The sequence below is a fragment of the Mustela nivalis genome (genome assembly GCF_964662115.1).
Source record: "Mustela nivalis genome assembly, chromosome: 8".
Classification (NCBI taxonomy): Eukaryota; Metazoa; Chordata; class Mammalia; order Carnivora; family Mustelidae; genus Mustela; species Mustela nivalis.
The window spans coordinates 33599729-33613549 of NC_139027.1; the positions used below are offsets into that span (position 1 = coordinate 33599729).

General features: G+C 46.4%; 1 long non-coding RNA gene across 5 annotated transcripts; it reads left to right on the plus strand.

The window, feature by feature from the left end:
* Window positions 1-938: 938 nt before the first annotated feature.
* Window positions 939-13612, plus strand: LOC309871885. Of its 5 annotated transcripts, XR_014315547.1 has the most exons (4): window positions 941-1161; window positions 1628-1697; window positions 3041-3228; window positions 9293-13612. It is a non-coding gene; the product is annotated as an uncharacterized lncRNA (long non-coding RNA). The 5 variants fall into 5 exon arrangements; XR_014315546.1 differs by lacking the exon at window positions 1628-1697 and having other exon boundaries at window positions 939-1039; window positions 3044-3228; XR_014315548.1 differs by lacking the exon at window positions 1628-1697 and having other exon boundaries at window positions 944-1161.
* Window positions 13613-13821: the final 209 nt, after the last annotated feature.

The following is a 13821-nucleotide window of genomic DNA, read 5'->3' on the forward strand; positions in this document are numbered from 1 at the left end:
TATATTACATAGGTATATGTATATATAATAAAATGTATAATGTATAATAAAACAGTTATGTATGTATAATAAAAACAAAAAAGGTATCATAAAAACAAAGTGTATTTGAGTTATTTTTCATCTAATGCCTTTCTCAACTGGCCCTTGCCCGTGCTAAACATCAGACTACTCACCAGTCTCCCGAGTCTTCTGCAGATTACTTACAGCTTCTGGCTGAGATTTCTCCAGGGGGAGGACATCACTGGCAAGCCAGGCAATTTCAATGTACAGCTCCCCCCTTCTCGAGGGCTCAGGTCACAAAATGTTTCTTAAGTGCTAATCACTGCCATGAATACTGAATTATCAGACATGCCCCTGCCTTTCAGGACCTCACGATGTCACTAGAGATGTCACAAAAACGTCACTAGAGCTGTCACAAGCTCAACGAGGCGAGGGAAGAGCTATGAGGTTAGGGCAAGGAGGCTGATGCACACATATGGCTTCAGGAAAGCCGAGCGCCTGATGGTCCCATCTCAAGTCACTAGAGGCAAGTTAACTGGGTTAACTGGGACCCTCAGGAGCATCGGTCCCCCACCCCAGAGAAGCCCTACCATTAACACTTCTCCATTCAGAGAGAGGCTTATTTATCCTTACTCCGTATTTCTTATCTCTAAGCCAGTTCCTTATGGTCCCCAGACATTCCTTCCTTCCCATGGCGACTCAACAGGCTCTGGGGTGGAGACTGTCAGAAGCTTCGTGAAAGTGTAAACAGAGTGTGTCTACTGTTTCCCCCTTCTCCATACACTTACTTGGCCCTTCAAAGGGCTCTAGTAGATTAGGGAGGCACGATTTCTCCTCACCAAAGACAGGCTGCCTTTCCACAGGAGGTGGGACTTGCTCAAGTGCTCCATAATCCCGCCCTGAGAGGTGCTGCCGACTGGCTTGGCATGGGAACAAAACCTGGGCGCCATTTCCCAGAAGCCCCTGGGGCACCCTGAGGCTCTTCTGCACGGAGGAAGTTGTGAGAAGAGACTCTCCTTTCGTCCTGCCCTTCCGTCAGGTCAGTCTCCTGAATTCCTTGGACACAGACATGTAGGCAAAATGAAAATACAGTGTGCTTGCTTTCCACGACTCAGAGATCTAAGGCGCCGTTAGTCGTCTGAACTCTTGCAGAAGACAGTGGTAAGGTTATCTGTATCACATTTCATTTTATGACGTATCACCTTGTTTACACCCCTCTTTAGGTTGTTTATAGGATATAAAATACCTTTAAACGTTCTGGTCCTGTTTAGCTTTTTTTTTTTTTTTCTCCCATCAATAAAAAATTTTAAAGGCAGCTATTGTTCTAAGAAATGACTCTCGTACTTAGGGCACAAAGATGCTTTAATGGGGAAAGACAGTTTGTCTTGTAGCTTGGCCTCCCCTATCGTTGTGAACCAGGCTTTCATGATCTGCGGAGTCTTCTGACTCCATCGTCGAGCTATGTGGCATTTTGCAACTATTAAGAGCAAATGAGTTTCTTCTTTAAACAAGGGCCTCTGCTTAGCACATTTAGTACTATTTGACTTGGGTCTCAAGATAGTGCTATTCCCGGAATGGACTTCACATGCTGAATTTTTTTTTTTAATTACCCACAATCCCATCACAGATGCTGAAATGAACTTTTTTTTTCCTACAACCTCTCCAATGATTTGCCGAGATGAAGAGACTCATGTAAGGTACTTGTGGGTTAGGAATTTCCAGGTTAACTCTTTAATTTGCAAGCTGTTTTTATATATAGATAGATAGATAGAGATATATCCCATTCATGCTACTTCTGAAACTATATTCTGAGCAAATACTTCAAAATACAAAAAGATCCGGGGCGCCTGGGTGGCTCAGTGGGTTAAAGCCTCTGCTTTCAGCTCAGGTCACGATCCCAGGGTCCTGGGATCGAGCCCCACATCGGGCTCTCTGCTCCGAGGAGAGCCTGTTTCCTCCTCTCTCTCCCTGCCTGCCTCTCTTGCCTACTTGTGACCTCTGTCTGTCAAATAAATAAATAAGATCTTTAAAAAAAAAAAAAAAAAATACAAAAAGATCCAAATGCAGGCAGATGTTATTTAGAATAACAAAAAATCCGGATTAGAAAGCAATGGGGTAAAATATGTAAATTACAGTGGTCGATGAAAAAAGCAGGATGCACACCCACATATGAAACTATGGAAAAATGTGTGTGAAAAAAAGACTGAAAGGAATGCACACGATGAAAAATTTTGCAAGGAGGACAATCCAATTAGCATTTTTTTTAACTTTCAAACTTTTCTTGCATGTTGTGATGTTGCTTAATAAAAAAAAAATGATTTTAATTAGGTAATTGTTTCAGTAGATTAAAGGAGTAGCTCAATCTTTTCACCTAAAGTAGGAGCAAAATCTCTCTTCCATTTTGTTATATAACCTTCGTTTAAATTGGACTTTTGGAAAGTCAGCCCTACTAACTCCCTGATCCATAAAACGTGCTTGATGGCTTAATACTAGGGTTGAAATCACAAATGACTGTAGAAGCCAGCAGGGAGGGAAGGGAGTTGTGTTGCCTGGTGCCATCTGGAGAACTTGGGCCTGAGTGCATAGGTATTTCAGGGGACTATGAGGGTTTTTTCTTCTTTTTTTGTTTTTGTTTGTTTGTTTGGTGTGTGTGTGATTCTCCTGATTTGCACATGTTCGCCTCTCATTCAAATTAAAAAATAAAGATATTTGTGGCCCTTCTAATACATGTCTACAAGCTGGATTCAGCCAGCTGGCAGCCAGTTTGTAACCTTTAGCATAAAACCTGAGGTTACAGCCAGCTGCCTGATCTCTGAGTATTCAGGCACCTGGACCTTCCCCGTGTGCTCCTGCTCACTCTTCTCCAGTGAGCCCTACACCACTTCTGGCTGTTTGATGGGGGTGATGAAGGATAGAAGTCCTCAGAATTCTGAAGGCTTGTGAGCCCATCCCTGGCTGGAAGCCTTTCTCTTGCCAGACCGTGAAAGTCAGTGACATTTGTGATATTAATCTGTTTTTCTGTCTGTCGCTTACACTTAAGCAGGCTAGGAGGAGTGGATTCGATGCCATTCGAATATGGCCAGTTTCATCCCAGAGCCCTGTCAGAGCTGTCAGATGGCTGCCAGCCACACCCGGGCTGCTTCCAGCTTGTCGATCAGACTTGAGGAGTCACTGTGTCTATTGTCGTGTCTTCCAAGACGCATTACTAGCTTCAAAGGGTTGACCCAGGTAGGCTCTGCTTCCAGAAGATGGCCCTTTTCCCTGCAGTGACCCCACTGGTTTGCCACACTGTTCTCTCCCTCTTCCCAGGTCCTTGGGTAATTTGACCCCGGACGTGTAGCAAGGGGCAGCTAACTCCTCAGGACTGACCATCATTCCCAGTCCCTCCTGTGCCATGGACCAGCTGGCTCCACAAGGTTCATGTGATGTCCTTGGGAGCTGCCCCGAAAGCCATGGCAAATTGTACCAGCAGGCCCGTCTAGGAGCTCGTGCACTGATCGACTAATTAACCACCCGTCAAGAAACAAAGGAGTCGAGACTCCGCAAGTAGCCAGCTTTGGCTTACACACAGTGAACCACCCCTTCCTTCCCTATCCAGGACCTGTTGTGGTTACAAAAGCCTCCTATTAGTTCTTGGTTTATTTTGAGCATGGCAGATGCTGCCAGATGTTTACTTGTAACGTGAGGAGAATTACGCTGTTCTTGTGGTTGAGGGGAAAGAAGGGGGAGCTCAGGGCTGTGGGCAAAGCTGGCAAACCCTTCCACGGCCCGGCCACCGGGAGCTCCTTCCCTCCCCCTCCAGATGGGAACCAACCCCCACCCCCATTTTTGCCAAGTCAGCAGACCCAGACTATTCCAAGCATGGAGGACCCCGCAGGTTCCAGAACCCAGGCAGCAGCACACACAGCCTACCATGTGGGGCACACCTGTGTAACTCGGATCGTGCCTGGGCTCCATGGGCCCTCATGGCACCCTCACGGTGGGATTCTTCATCACAGGGGCCCCTTCAAAACAGCTCCCTAATTGGCAACACCAAAAGGCAGAATTTACTCTTGAATGTTTTGGACTATCTGAAAATGACAATTTGGGCAGTTGAGATGATGGTAGGACCCCAAGACTAACCATGGGAGCCCACAAAGCCTGATCCATTTTGCAGCTATAACCCTGTTGCTGGATCCCATCACAGCCTGTAGAGTGCAGTAGGACATAGCGGATCTTGTGTTCCTAAGAGGAGCAGAAGCTGGTGGCAGAAGCCAGTGCAAATGCAGATTCTCCCCCACGGGGGGCCAAAGTCTTCCAAAAACAGGACAGGCAATTATTTACAATCCATACCTTTTGAAGGAAAGTTCCTGATCCCGTGTCACCTTGCCACCTTCATCTAGACAAGGAGGATGGTCTATTCATTTGCCTACCCTGTGCTACCCTATGTCCAGTCCATTCTCCTCTCTTCTGTTTCTTGGGTCTTAAGGCTAAAAACGTCCTCTCCTATGTTTTTTCTTCCCAAAAAACAGAACCAAAAAGGAAAAGTGCCTAATCTTCACTTCATAAATTATGCCCTGTGGGACCTTCACATGGATTCATTCGTATCATGCAGCCTTGGTTTCTTCATCTGTGGAATGGGGACATAATAATCCTTATTTTACAGGGTAGTTGCGAGGTATACATCCAGTGGGTAAATCACTGAGCTTGTCACTTCGTAAGTCCTCAAAACACATGAGCTGTCGTCACCATTATTGTCTTATACTGTTGGGTTCCACATCTGACCCTCTCCAAAAAGTCCTGAGTAAGGATGCCCATCTCTCTAGAGGTCAAGGTGGCCGGGCCCGTCCAGGCTACTCGAGCAGTGTGTTCAGCCAGATGCAGCTCAGCACACGCAGCAAGATGAGGCCAGCTGGGAGGGCCAGGACTGGACAGGACCACCCATCGGGCTGCGGAAGGTGCTGGCAGGACAGTCTCAGCTGCAGCTGCTGGGCAGCCATCCAGAGTGACAGGCAGAATGCAGTGTGCAAGGGTGTGGAAACACACAGCAGGTGGCAGCCCGGCAACCGTGGGCAGCTGGGGAGGGGAGTGGCAGATCTTCCCGCATTTGGTAACAGGGTGTCCCGACCAGCAGATGGGCCACAGCAATGGGCAATTCCAGAGGAGTATTCTGAAATCTAAGCAGGCACACAGCATCGTGAAGTTCCCTCCACAGATCCCAGCCCTACCAGAAGCTGGATCTAGTGGGGAAGAGGCCAGGGAGAATAAAGCAGGGCCCCAGACAGATTATTGAGACAAGGCTGCAGGCCCAGAAAAAGAAGGGAGAGGGGCATCGCCAGAGGTTGGTCTCCAGGCTTCAGAAGGAGAGAAGACCTGCATGGAACAGGTCCTACCGTGGTCCAGCCGGACCCCTGACCTCTGACCCCTGGGCCCAGGCCAGGCTCCTCAGTACAGCCTTCAGGGCTGGCCTGAGATTGTGCTCTCCCCACAAGGGGAATGCAGGCGGGAAAAGCTGAAGGTCATCATGGGGCAACTTCTCTCTCTCTCTCTTTCTCTGTCCAGCTCCTGCACCGGTTTTCCTGATTCTTGCCCTTTTGCTTGTTGGTTTTCTGTCCCAAATCCTACTTGCTAATGAGGAAGAACCAAAATAGATAGGGTCAGGCTTTTTTTTTTTTTAATAGAAAGCCCAGCTCCCCCGTCATCTGGCAAATGACTTGGCCACAGGCTTCTGCCATGTACTCATTGGAGAAAGCTGAGTCATCAACACCGTTGGAGGGAGCTGGACCCCAAACAAGGAAGGAAAGGTCCCCATAGCTCCTGCCTTGGTTTCGGCTCCCATGTGTCTCTTTCTTAGGCCCAGCTAACAACTGCTTCCTCAACTCTGTTCTAGACCCATGTCTTACCAGTGACGCTAAAGACTTTGTCTTAGAGACCAAGTGACCTTGGGAACCATGCTTAAGGTTTGTCTGTGCTGGACCCATATCCCTACAGATACAGAAACCTAATTCGTATTCATCCATGTAGGCTAGACGGCCTCACACTGTGCATCTACATGGGCGCCTGAGCTAACTTTTATACTATTTCTCAACCCACACACATACTCTTAGTCACTAGCTACCAAAGCGTAAAAGCACAAAGAGTGAAAGTGGGCACCAGATGAGAGGACCTCATAAGGGTGGAAAGCAGTCACTGGAGCACACCTCACCCCCACCCCAGCCTCTGTGCGCATCAGCCATACTATGCCTTTTCCTGCCATGGCTGGGCCTCTTCAAACTGAGCCAGGTGGTCCAAGGAGCACTAGGGACCTGGACTTGGTGGAAACCGGCCAACTGCCTTCTCAGTTTGCTCTCAGGATTAGAATATGGTTACTGGTGTGCATAACATTTGGACCCACCTGGAGCTAAGGTTTGTAGACTCCATCCGGAGCCAGGGTCACAGGACCCTTCCTTACCTCCAGGGATTAGATGACCAGAGATAGATGTTGGAGGAAACATAATCGATATCTAGTGATGAAGAGCTAAGAAGCCATGCAGGGATGATAAGACAATCCAGACAGGAGCAAGGGAGGAAGCCACTTCCACTCTAGGGCCAGAGAAAGAAAGAAAAGTGAGAAAGCCTGTCCAGTGGGAACTGCAACCACAGAGAGAGGGGTCATCTGATAAGAGCTGGAGCCATGAAAAGATCTAGATTCTCCTGAAGACACCAAAGGAAGCAGAGAGAAAGAAATGCCCCACCTTTCCCCCTCCTTCCTTCTTCTCATCTTCTGCCAAGGACCACCCCAACCACCCCAACCCCCGCATTGAGTGAACTTCCCTGGAAGCTAAAAGGCAAAGAGACTGGGAAATGTAGATCCTGTAGAGCAGCCCACCAAGGTCAAGGGCAAATAGGCAGTTGACCAGCTAAGAACAATGACTGACCAGGCCTTGGATGGGCCAGTCGCATGTGTCTCTGTTTTAGGGAAATCCTGGAACCGCCTTCCCAGGGAGCAGTGCCCTCCTTAGACCTCCCAGTCTTACAAAGATAGAAATAAATCATTAGCCTCTGATGCCCTGTTAGTGTGTACACACAGAAGGTTATCTTGTACACTCATCACAGCAGGAAGATCCTCCTGGAGGAAACTGGGCAGTGTTTGTAAAGAGGTGGCACCCTCCCTCAGGGGCTGTTTGTCTTTGTGCCCTAATTAGGGGCTGGGCTGGGTCCAGGCCTCTGAGCCATTTCCTACCCTGGGGGAAAAAAAAAAAAAGGAATGCCCTGTGCTTTGCTGAATGGTGAGGCATCTGCCTGAGGTCTAAGAGGGAGGTATTGTCCAGGGCACCAGAGAACGCACCATGCTCCCTAGAGGAGACCAGAGAGCTCCCTCTTCTCTTCCCTCTATCGCCTCCCCCAAAAATCTAACCACCTTTGGCCCAGCTTCCTTCTGGCATCTTCCAGTGACTCAAGATTTTAAGCTTGAGCTGGGCTTTAGGTTCATGTGCCTCTGCGTCTCCCCTTCTCCCTTATCCCCACCCTAGGAGCCGGTCCTCAGATGGAAAGCCCCTCCATGCAAAGCCTTTAACACAAGAGTCCTAGGAATAAGGGTAAGGGGCAAGGCCCAGTGGGAAGAGTAAGAGGACATGTCTAAAATTCCTAGAAGAGAAGGAAGGCTTTACCCAACATGGGTTGAGAGTCTAAATATCACCCAAGACAATAAGCAAAATAAGAGGAACCTCCCTGGGATACCTGGGTCTCTCAGTTGGTTAAGCCAATGTCTTCGACTCAGGTCATGATCCCAGAGTCCTGGGATCGAGTCCCACATCTGGCTCCTTGCTCAGCAGGGAGCTTGCTTCTCTCTCTGTCTCTGCCTACCTCTCTGCCTGCTTGTGCTCTCTCTTTCTCTCTCTGACAAATACGTAAATAAATAAAATCTTAAAAAGAAAAAAGAAGAAGAAGAACCTCCCCAATGCCATCTTGGCCCTCCTTCAGGAACCACAGCCTAATTTCTGCTCAGACATTGTCATTCACTAGCTTCAGTGTTTCCTGTAAGTTTCCTATCCTCACCTAGTCTGCAAGTTCTCCACGGGCAGGAGCCCCATCTGCAGAGCACAGAGGCCCAGCACAAGCCTACCCCTCACCATGCTGCTCAAATACTTCACAATGTGACTTACATTGGACAAGCTACCTAATTTACAAGGCCTGTTGCAAAATGCAAAGAGGAGCTCCTTGTTAACAATGATTAAAAATTACAAGATGATGACAACAGAGCATTGGACCAAGCACAGGACTCTTCTAAGTGATCCTATATAGTGGGAGTGGTAGCTTGCCTCCCAAGAGTCCACCATCAATTCCTTACCTCCCTGTTCCTGCATGTCACTCTCGCATTTAGAGGTGGAGTCTAATTCCCTTCTCTTGAACCTGGACTTGACCAATAGAATTCAGTAGAAATGACATTCTTAGACCTGCAAGACCACGTCATAATGCTGGGACCTCTTGAACACTTGCTTTTAGGACACTCCCTCCCTCTTCAGAGCCCAGTCAACATGCTGTGAGAAACTCGAGTCACACGGAGAAGCGATGTGTAAAGTCCATGGCCCCTGGCTGAGTCCCAAGTGGACAGCCAGTCGCATGAGTGAACCACCTCAAACGCCCAGCCCCACTGAGCCTTCAGAGAACTGCAGTCCCAGAGACATCTGACTGAAACCAGATGAAAAACCCTCAGTGAGAACCACCCAACCAAGCCCCATCAATTCACAAGAATATGAGCAATTATCATAAATTGTTGCTTTTATAAAAGCTAAGTTTTGTGGTGGTTGGTCATGCAACAATAAATAACTGGGACACGCTCCAAGGAATGGCATTCACTTGGGATACGATGAGAACGGCCTAGGTTGTGTGCCACAACACACTCACCGAGCACACAGCAGGAGCTCAAGAAAGACTGACCGACCGCCATTCCTGACCGCCGGTGTGTTGACACCAGACGTGGGAAGCCATGGCCCAGGACGTGCCCTTCCACTGACGGGTGTCCTTTGTCGTGACCTACTGGCCATCTGGTTTCAACCCAACATCCTGGCTGAGGAGGGCTTGGATACTGCTGTCTCCAGGGATTCATGACCACTTCCTCCCACCCCGTTCCTACCCTTCCTATCTCAGGAAATGAAAAGCAATTTTTCCCCAGGGCCTGTTTACCCATAGCAACAGAACAGGATTTCCAAAACCAATCTCACAGCCAGTTCCAATATCTGTCTTCACTGTAATAATAATACAGATGCCGCACCTGCCCCCAGATTCCATTTTCTGCTCTTACATTGGTTTTTTTTTTCATTTGTTTCTCTAGGCTCTTCAAACATCTGATTACACTTCATGCTTCAGATGAAAAGTTGTGAAGATGAAAGATTATCAGACTTTGTAATTTTCATCAGCCATCCTCTCTGCTCAGCAGTTTCTCACAACCCTCATTCTCTCTCTCCTCGCCCTCTGCCTCCCGTGAGTTCCTCTCGTGCCCAGTGAGTTCCTCTCCCAGTTGTGGGTCATACTGGCCTCCCCCCTGAAACCTATCATGGGCAGCAGCCCAAGGAGGATACCAAGTCAGCATGTGGCTCGAGGCTGAATGAAAGTTGCTGTCTGGCTCGGGCTGGGATCCCTTCTGTGTCAGCTGGACACAACAGAGTCTGGGACCCCAGGCTAACATGACACTCCATCTCTGTGAGGCCCCCGATCACATGGCCCCGCTTCTTAGGACACCAACTCCTCCAAAATTCATCCTTCCCTGAAATGGGCTGACAGTGCAGGCAAAACTAAATGACCAGAGACCTGAGGCACAGAGACAGGGACATGTAACCACAGTGGGGTCCTAAGTCAGAGTCTCCCACCAACTGCTCGAGAAAAACAAAAGGTTCTGTGAAACCCAGGCCATGCTTCGTCCACACAGCCTCATGCTTATTTTCATTTTGGGAATATAAATTGCCACCTTGGAGATCTCATTTGCAAGATGGGTCCCCAAGTGATTTTCATTGACTACATTACTTGCAGGTAGCCTCTGAGCTACCATGTGGGTGGTGGACTCAGGACCAACTACTAAAACACAGCAGGAAACGTTCTGGAGGTAATGACCAACGGGTTTCCTCCCAGAGCTCCCTGCTGCCCCCACACCCCACACTCAATCCCAACTAAACAGGCAAGTAGCTTCTGCCGCAAGGGAAGGATGTGATAGGGAGAAAAGGAAAAATACAAGCTTTGATGTCTGGGCAAGATTAAAATATTTAGGAGGAACATCTTGAGTGAGAGCAAAGCATCTCTCCACCCTTCCTCTACACTCCCCAAAAATAAACAGTGAAGATTCCTCTGAGACAGTGAGAAGAAGGAAAGATGATGAAAACGGAGAATGGAGAGACTTATGGGCCCCTGGAGTCTGCTTCAGATTCTCTCTCTGTCTCCTTCTGCCCCTCCCACTTGTTCTCTCTCTCTCTCTCTCTCAGATAAATAAAATCTTTAGGGGAAAAAAAAACCTGGACTCAGACCTGGCCTTCCTGCTAAGCCTTCTCTCAGAGCATGGCTCTCCCAAATAAAGAAGCTACTCTTCCTTCGGTGTTACAACTGCAACCTTTCCTTCTCTCTGTCAGCCCTGGATTACACAGCATTGTGATTCTTAACTAACAACAGGTCTGTATCTGCTGTTGGACGGAGCAGCTTGGGATGGGGGCCCAAGTTCTCCTTACTTTGGCATGCCTTGTAATCAGCACATAACAGGCACTAAATTAATGCTTTTGTAGTTAAACTGAATTGTCCACCCAATTCTCTTTCTAAAATTAAGAACAGAAATCCTCATTAAGGCACCTCCAGAACAAAGGAGATTGTCCTAAAGCAAGTAAGAAAAACACAATTGGATAAACCATCATCAGGTCTCACCTATTCCCATTCACGGCTTAATTTTTCCCACAGCAGCAGCTCTGAACCTTCTCACTTTGATCCTTCTCACCTCCGCCACCCTCCTTGGGCCTGTCTTACCCCTGAGTCCTTCATTCTGAGCTCGGGCCAGGATCTCTTCTCTTCTCTTACTGAGAAAAAGAAGAATGTCAGATACAAATGCCCTCAGATTTTCATCCTTCTGCCTCATCCGAAATGATTGGCAAAAGGTAGAGGGGCAAAGGGAAACACACAGGACCTGGGTGAGAATGGTAAAATCTTACCGGAGTGCAATTTGGTGATGTGAATCAAAATTTCACAGAAACTTTGACCGAAGATAGTCAACTTTTAGAACTTTATTCTAAAGAAAGTATTGAACAAGTGCACCAAAAGGCCCACAAAGTTGTTCTGTATGGTGTTGTCTCTAAAACACATGCACCTGGGGGTGCCTGGGTGGCTCCATTGGTTAAGGGCCCAACTCGTGATTTTGGCTCAGGTCATGATCTCAGGGTTTTGAGATCGAGCCTGCTTAAGATTCCCTCTTTCCCTCTGCCCTTACCCCTCTGCCTCTCTCCCTCTTAAAAAAATAACAACAACAACAACAACAACAATAATAACAAATTTTTAAATGAAAACCAAAACGCACTCTCCTAGCCTTGTTTTTGTACCATTTTGCTTTCTGGGCTTCAGCTACTCAGGCTTTTAGCTTCTCTTCCTCCTTTCCCTTTCTCTAAAATCTCGAAAATCCCCACATCCCACTCTAAAGTCTCCTCCGTGTCTCTTAGCCTGTCCAATTGCTTCAGCCTGGCTCAGACACTCCCTAAACCACCTATAGAATATCAAACCAGCCACCTTGAAGACAGAGCATCCTTGTGAAGTGCACACAAAGTAAGGCTTGTGAAGGACCACTCCAGAGGTGAGAAAACAGTGGCTTACGGGTGCTTGCCAACACCTGGCTTCTGAGTTTCTCTGACTCTTCTTATGGCTGCACCACTCTGCCTGGTAAGGGCAAAACCTGTTTCTCCTAGTTCATCTGCAACAGACTGGAATTTTTCAAAAGGGATTTTAATTCTCTTTGTGGGTTGGTTGGTGTGTTTGCATGCTTTAAAGAAGAAGGGAGATAAAATTTCATATATGGAACATTAAAAAAAAAAGTTTGCATGTTTCCTATCTTAAAATAATGTCCACCTGGCAAGAGATCTCTTCCCTGGTCAAGATCACCATACTCCTGGCTCCCTGTCCTCAGTCCTGCGTGCAACCCCACAGCACAGCTCACCTCTCCTTCCATTGGAACCAAGGGGGTGACAAGCTGGACATTGAGTGAAATGGAAAACACATCTTCCCTTGTGGTTTTTGTTCCATGTAACACTGTATTTTATTGTAGATTTGTATCTTTGAAAACATGATTCCTGAACATGTTAGAAATGTTTTTCAACAATACCAGAACATGCGTAGTGAAAAGACCTGCTCCACTTCATCCCTGACCCAGACACCCAGCTCCCCTGCCCTGGGGCAGACACTGTCCATTGGTGAGCGTAAATACAGATTCATAAGTTATGGCGCACTCTACCCCTTGCATTTTTCACTGAACGTATCTCAGAAATTATTCCATAGCATACAAATAGATAGGCCTTATTATTCTTGCCAGTCTTATGGATGTACCATAATCCATACACCAAGTTCTCTACTGATGGATACGTAGCTTGTTCCCAGTCTTTTGCTCTTATGAACATGGCACCATAAACATCTCTGTATGTTTCCCTTTGTACATCCCTTTGTACAAATGTCCCCTCAGAAAAATGTTAGAAATGAAATGTCTAGGTCAAAGCAATTGTGTATTTAAAATTTTTATAGATATTACCAAATTGCCTCCTAAATTATTGTTTCCAGTTCATACTTCTACCAACAACACAGGAGTGTTAGCTCCGTCCCAGTTTTCCCAATCATCCACCCAACTTTTTTTTATCTGATATATAAAGAATGATGTTTTGTTATACTTCCATTTAAAGTTTCTTTTAGAATAGATGATATTGAGCAAGAAGTGTAGCATAAGTTTCAGAAGACAAACTCTGGTCCTTGACTGCTCGGGTTCAAATCCCAAATGAATCATTTATTAATTGAGTAATTTTGGCAATTTGCTGAACATGTGTTTTTGGTTCCTCATCAAAAAATGGGACTCAGAGGCGCCTGGATGGCTCAGTGGGTTAAAGCCTCTGCCTTCGGCTCAGGTCCTGATCTCAGAGTCCTGGGATCGAGCCCCACATCAGGCTCTCTGCTCGGCAGGGAGTCTGTTTATCCTTCTGCCTCTGCCTGCCATTCTGTCTGTCTGTGCTCGCTCTCTTTCTCTCTGACAAATAAATAAAATCTTTAAAAATAAATAAATTAATTAATTAAAATAATTAAATAAAAAAATTTAAATGGGATTTATGATAATAATATATTCTTCATATAGTTATTGTGAAAGGTATAAGTAAATATAAAACTATATAAATGTTAATATAATTATATTTTCATATGTTTAATGACCATTGTATCTTTTCCTGTGAAATGTCTGTTAATATCCTTTGTGCCTTTTTCCATTGTTTGGGGTTTTTTTTATTTCTAAAAGGTCTTTGTATATATTTAGGAGATTAACCCTCTGTTATATGTCTGGCGAATATTTTTCCCAGTTTTTCCTTGCCTTTGACTTTATTTATGGCATTTTTAAAATTTTCAAATTTTATGTAGTTAAATATATCAACCTTTGCTTTTATGACTTTTGAACTTTAAGCTGTGCTCCAGACATCTCACAGTTCTTAAAGAAAGAATGAACGGTGCTAGAGCGACTTCCTGTTTTTACTCCCTGCCTTCCCTCCCCTTGCTCTCTCCCTGCGCTATGACTGAGCCGAGGTTCTCTCCTAATACCTCCTCAGTGGCTTTTCCACATTCAGTCTCTCCCTCTTCCATCTATAGTCAAGAGTA